General features: G+C 48.0%; 1 pseudogene; it reads right to left on the bottom strand.

Moving 5' to 3' along the window:
* Window positions 1–218: 218 nt before the first annotated feature.
* On the bottom strand, window positions 219–1,592 carry LOC128590744 (neugrin-like; annotated as a pseudogene).
* Between the last annotated feature and the right edge of the window lie 4,775 nt (window positions 1,593–6,367).

The following is a 6,367-nucleotide window of genomic DNA, read 5'->3' as shown; positions in this document are numbered from 1 at the left end:
TTTCAACAGAGTTTAAGTAAGAAAAGAGGTCTCCAGCGGTTAGATGGGAGCAGTGCCCCAAGAAGCCTGAATCTATTCAACCAGCTTTTTCCCGCCACATTCCAGGCTTATCACTTCTTCCTATTCCAAGGTGGCTAATCCATACACAAATCCAGGCAGCTACAAATAAACTTCCCCAGTTGTGTTTCATGAGGCACCTCCACAGGTCAGGCCCCTGCTCAAACTCTATACAGGAAGTTCCCACCGCTGTCAAAGAACTCCCACCCGCTCTGCACTACTTTGTTGCTGACATTCTGGTCACCTGGTTCCCCTGCCTTCAACTCCAACAGCTTCTCATTACTTGGCAATCCATCACTGTGAGCTCATGGGGTGCCCTCACAATCACTGGTAGAGCATTTCTGCAGTGCTCTCTGATGACCCAGGGCTGCAGTGACAGGCGCAAAACTCTCCTCCAGTTTCTGGAATCCTTTATTCTGTCCCTTCTTTCTCCTTGGTGTATTTGTACTTTAAGAGTTTGACTCTATCAATTTCAAAGCCATGCTGTGACTCTGGCCTTTGGACCAAGCCTCATCCCCTGGCATCAGCAAAAGGCCTGATACAGAGTGACCGGCAAGGAGTGGCGTCAAGGTACCTCCAGAGCCAGGGACCTGCTGCAGTGAGTGGACAAACCTAGCTTTCTTAAGAACTTTCTTATCTTGCTTCAGTTTCTTCTCTAATGTGGGTACAAACTTGCTATTTTTTTTTGTAGAGACAGAGTCTCACTTTATGGCCCTCGGTAGAGTGCCGTGGCCTCACACAGCTCACAGCAACCTCCAACTCCTGGGCTTAAGCGATTCTCTTGCCTCAGCCTCCCGAGTAGCTGGGACTACAGGCGCCCGCCACAACGCCCGGCTATTTTTTGGTTGCAGTTTTGGCCAGGGCCGGGCACCCTTGGCATATGGGGCCGGCGCCCCACCGACTGAGCCACAGGCGCCGCCCTTTTTTTTTTTTTTTTTTTTTTGAGACAGAGCCTCAAGTCCTGGGTAGAGTGCTGTTGCATCACAGCTCACAGCAACCTCCAACTCCTGGGCTTAAGTGATTCTCTTGCCTCAGCCTCCCAAGTAGCTGGGACTACAGGTGCCTGCCACAACGCCAGGCTATTTTTTGGTTATAGTTGTCATTGCTGTTTGGCAGGCCCAGGCTGGATTCAAACCCGCCAGCTCAGGTGTATGTGGCTAGTGCCCGTAGCCGCTGAGCTACAGGCGCCAAGCCCAACCTTGCTTTTTAAATCCCTTCGGATCTTGAAAATTCTTTAAGGAAAAGAAGGTTACATTTAAGTTTATTTTTGAAATTTAGAAAACACTAATCTATTTATAAAACAAAACAAAACAAACCCTTCAGATCACATCGTGCTGACGTCAAAGCCTTCGGCCAACCTGGGAACTGACCAGGACCCCGCAAATTCCCTGTGTAAATACCGGATCTGCTCCACGGCTGCCCATGTCAGGGTTCGGGGAGGAGAACCTGAGGCCTCCATTTGCCTCCGTATTTTCTGGAATTGGATTGCTTTTCAGGGTGCTCTCCACTTCCTGCTGCTCCTGCTCCTCCGGCTCCCAGTCGAAGGGGACTGGGGCCCAACACCCTCCAGGGTCGCGACCCCAGAGCGCAGGACGGTAGCGCGCACAACCCTGCTCAGAGACTCAGAGTCGCCCTCATGTGAAGCAGCCAGGCCTCCAGCTGCTCGCAGCGCCCTGGGTCGAAGCAGGAGCCCAGTCTGATATGTTTTGGAGGAAGAGATTTTTTTAACACAGTGGCAACACACACACACACACACACACACACACACACGCCTCTCTACATGTTTTGTATACTTTGCCATATAGATGCTACTGAGTAAGTAAATACATAAATAAAAATAGACTGCAAGTGATGGCTCACACTTGTAATCCCATTATTTTGTGAGGCTGAGTTGGGAGAGCTGCTGGAGGCCAGGAATAAAAGACCGGCTTGGGTAATACAGTGAGACTCTTCCTCTACAAAAGTTAGGAAGCCCCATGGGCTTTTTAAAATGCAGGTTGACACATGCCTATAGTTTCAGCTACTTGGGAGGCTGAAGCACAAGTATCATTTGAGCCCAGGAGCTGGAGGTTAACAGTGAGCTAAGATAATGCCACTGTATTCTATCTTGGGCAACAGAGTGAGACCCTGTTTTAATAAAATAAAAACAACAGGCTTGGCACCTGTGGCTCAAGTGGCTAAGGCGCCAGCCACATATACCCGAGCTGGCGGGTTCCAATCCAGCCCAGGCCTGTCAAACAACAATGACCGCTGCAACCAAAAAATATCCAAGCGTTGTGGCCAGTGCCTGTGGTCCCAGCTACTTGGAAGGCCGAGGCAGGAAAATCACTTGAGCCTAGGAGTTGGAGGTTGCTGTGAGTTGTAATGGCATGGCACTCTACCCAGGGCGACAACTTGAGGTTCTGTCTCAAAAAAAAAAGAAAGAAAAACAACAAAATAAGCAAACAAAAGATAAGAGTTTGTAATCATGAAATAAGAACAGAATAGTATGAAAGAGAACCAATGAATGATAATGGCAATAAAATCATTGAAACAAAAACTCAAGGGTGGCGCCTGTGGCTCAAGGAGTAGGGCGCCGTTCCCATATGCCGGAGGTGTCGGGTTCAAACCCAGCCCCGGCCAAAAACCAAAAAAAAAAAAAAAAAGAAAGAAATAAAAACTCAAGAGATGATCCTAGTAGCATCTGGACAGAACTGAAGGCTGAATACAAGGTGGGGGTTCTGAAAGGAATTATCCCAGCACTTAATGAAAAAGGACAGAAAGATTGAAAAAATGATAGAAATATTGAAACACGATTTATATGCTCATATTTTCCACATTTGTTTAGGCAGATCCTAAAACAATATATTCTTATATGTCTATGGATCATTTGCATGTCTAGCTCTGGATCCTCTTTTTTATGTTAGACTGAATCACTAAAACTGGTCAAGTTTTAAGGATTGGCAAGAATGGCAACTCAGACTTGACGGAGGCTACCTTTGCTAAGATCGAGGTCATGATGTTGTAGATATGCTCCTTTCCAGTGCATCTCATGAAGGTCAGAGATATCATCAGTACTCACAATTCTACCTTATGATCATAAAAGTGATTTCAAGTGTCACAGTGATTTATTTCTATATCTCCTTTCCTCTCCTCCCCTCCCCTCTCCTTCCCTTCACTCCTTTTCCCTCCCCTCTGTTCTCCTCCACTCAAGACAGAGTCTTGCTCTGTTGCTGTCACACTGGGTAGAATGTAGCCAAGTACCTCAGACTCCTGGGCTCAAGTGATCTTCCTGCCTCAGCCTCCTGAGTAGCTGAGACTATAGGCACCTGCCACCCTGCCTGGCTAATTTTTCTATTTTTAGCGGAAATGGGGTCCCCGTCTTTCTCAGGCTGATCTTGAACTCTTGAGCTCAGCAATCCTTCCTTGGTCTCCCAGAGTGCTAGGATTATAGGCGTGAGTCACCACACCTGGACAGTTTCTGGGTTATATTTTTGCTATGACATTGAATTCACTCAGAATTTCAGTGCTTCTTGGAGGCCTGCGCCTTGCCTCTCATATAACCATTGCTTTTTTTTTTGAGGCAGTCTCACTATGTCTCACTCCTTCGGTAGAGTGCTGTAGTATCACAGCTCACAACAACCTCAAACTCTTGGACTTAAAAGATTCTCTTGCCTCACCCTCCCAAGTACCTGGGACTACAGGCTCCCACCACAATGCCTGGCTATTTTTTTGTTGCAGTTGTCATTGTTTAGCTGACCCAGGCCGGGTTCGAGCCAGCCAGCCTCGGTATATGGACCTACCACCCTACCCACCCAGCCATAGGCGCTGCCCCAGATAACATTCTTAATTTTGGATAATCAGTTACGAATACACTACCACTGGTCCCAAGTGTTTCCTTTGCCAAGTTCAAATATGAATCCATTAAGAAAAGTCCTCGGTGTAAGTTGTCCTTGTCCTCAGTATTTCCCCCCTTCACCAGAAGAGTAGGGTCAGTGGCAGCAAGATTAGAAGCCGATTGGCAGCTGAGTAACTTTCAACACACTCTGTGTCACACACACAAGTACATATGCTCACACACATGCACACACACACTCACACAACTTGGCTGGGGGAATCCAGAAGAAAACCATTCCCAGAGATCATGATGCATTAGGATTTTCCCAAGAATTTCCTCTCTCCTTTCCCTTCTTGGTTTTGTCCCTCCTGGCATAAAATTGTGCACAGCAGGGTGTGAGAGTGCTCTGTGTTCTGAGTGCTGGCTGGTCTTCTCTGTCAGGGGACTTCCCAAGTGGGAAAAGATGGGGAGATGAAAGAAAGTATTTTCCAGGGAGGAGAGAGAAAGTCACTGTAGACGGGGTGAGCGAGGGAGGAGACTCAGGATTCAGGCAGACATCTGCTGCCCTTTTTCCTCTTAGTTAATACCAATTAAATGCCGAATACCTGCTGCTTTTAGACCTTCCTGCAAAAAATGCATCCAAAATTCTCCTGATTTCTGTGATTCTTCCTGATGGGCTTGCAGATGAATGGTTATAGAAGTTCATTTGTTTTTTTTTGTAGAGACAGAGTCTCACTGTACCATCCTTGGGTAGAGCGCCGTGGCGTCACACGGCTCACAGCAACCTCTAACTCTTGGGCTTACGCGATTCTCTTGCCTCAGCCTCCCGAGTAGCTGGGACTACAGGCGCCCGCCACAACGCCCGGCTATTTTTTTGTTGCAGTTTGGCTGGGGCTGGGTTTGAACCCGCCACCCTCAGCATATGGGGCCGGCGCCCTACTCACTGAGCCACAGGCGCCGCCCTAGAAGTTCATTTGTAAAAATGGCAAACATCACTTCTTTATTAAAGCTGAATTTCCATCAAAATAGTCAATACAATTAATTGTTATAAAAATAAATATAACTGGGCAGTGCCTGTGGCTCAAAGGGGTAGGGCGCCAGCCCCATATGCTGGAGGTGGTAGGTTCAAACCCAGCCCCAGCCAAAAACTGCAAAAAATAAAAAATAAATAAATAATAAAATAAAATAAATATAATTATTATACAGTCGTGATATTTAATATCATAAGTTGTCATGCAGCATCTTGGGCATCTTGTCACTGAGTGACCACACCCATTCTTTCACTTCTTGCTAACCTGGCTGCCCTTTTGCCCGCATCAGATTCTTCTTTGGCTTTCTAAATGTTTGCTTCCATGTCAGATTTGTTTTATCTTCTTCTTCTTCTTTTTTTTTTTTAGCCAGAGTGAGGTGAGGTTTTTTTCTTTCTTTTTTTTACTCAACACACTTTTATTTCAGCTCTTGCATCCCCCTCACAGGCCACCTGATGTCTCTTCCCCACCCAAGCCTGGAGGCACCCTGACTTCGTTGTGTGCTTTGGTAGTGGGAGTATTACTCACTACTGTCTCCCAGGAGACCAGGAAGGACCACTTTACCATAAGAGTCTGTAAACCTACATCAGTACTGGGGTTCACACTTCACCCCACCTGATGAGTCTACCAGGACATGGGCTCTGAGCAGCCCCTAATACTCCTCCAGAACCTGTGGACAAGAGCCACCACCCTCACCCACACCCCTCAAGATTCTGGAAGGCAAAGAAGGGGAAAATGTACCAAGACCCAGTTGCACCTGCCAGAGGGCGGATCAGGTGAGATCCCCTCTCAAGGCACCTTGGCCTCTCCAAGCTGTGCTTCTCCAGCCAAGGCTACCCCCCTCCACCCTAGCCTGTCTCAGAGCCAGGGCCCCCATCCCTTCCTACCAGCCACAGGAAACAAAAGCTTTGTTGCCAGGACAAAATATATATACCCTAGGCATTTAAAAATAAAATTCCAGCTGAAGCCCCAGCCCACCAAGCCAGCAGTGAGCTGGATAGGCCTCGATTACTGACGGGTACCCCCTGCCCTGCCCTGCCATCTGTCCCCAAACCCCAGAGTCTCCAAAGACAGAAAGAAGGGGCAGCAGGACCGAGTGTGTCCATCACCAAAAGGCAGACTTCAGGGAAATAAAGGTGGGATAAAGGTGTCCTCAGGAGATCCCCATGTGGGGCCCTGAGGACTGTAAACATGACCCAAGCTGAAGGCTGAAGCTCCAGGTTCTTCCTGGGTGAATAGTGGGCACTGTGGTGAGAAGAATGGTGGTGACCCAGCCATCAGCTTCAGGCCAGCTGGGACCCTGAATCCCCCTGAGCTGAGTTCTGAAGAGGGTGTCTAGCGCTAGAAGAAAGGGGGCTGGAAGCCAAATATAGCTTTGCAGCTGCTTTTTCTCTACCACCAGGTTAGCACCTGGGCCCTTCCTGGGCAGTGAGTCAGCTGTGGCCTTCCCTCCCTGGATGAACCT

The sequence above is a fragment of the Nycticebus coucang genome, chromosome 7, assembly GCF_027406575.1.
Source record: "Nycticebus coucang isolate mNycCou1 chromosome 7, mNycCou1.pri, whole genome shotgun sequence".
In the NCBI taxonomy this organism is placed as follows: Eukaryota; Metazoa; Chordata; class Mammalia; order Primates; family Lorisidae; genus Nycticebus; species Nycticebus coucang.
This window is presented reverse-complemented; position numbering and strand designations above follow the sequence as displayed.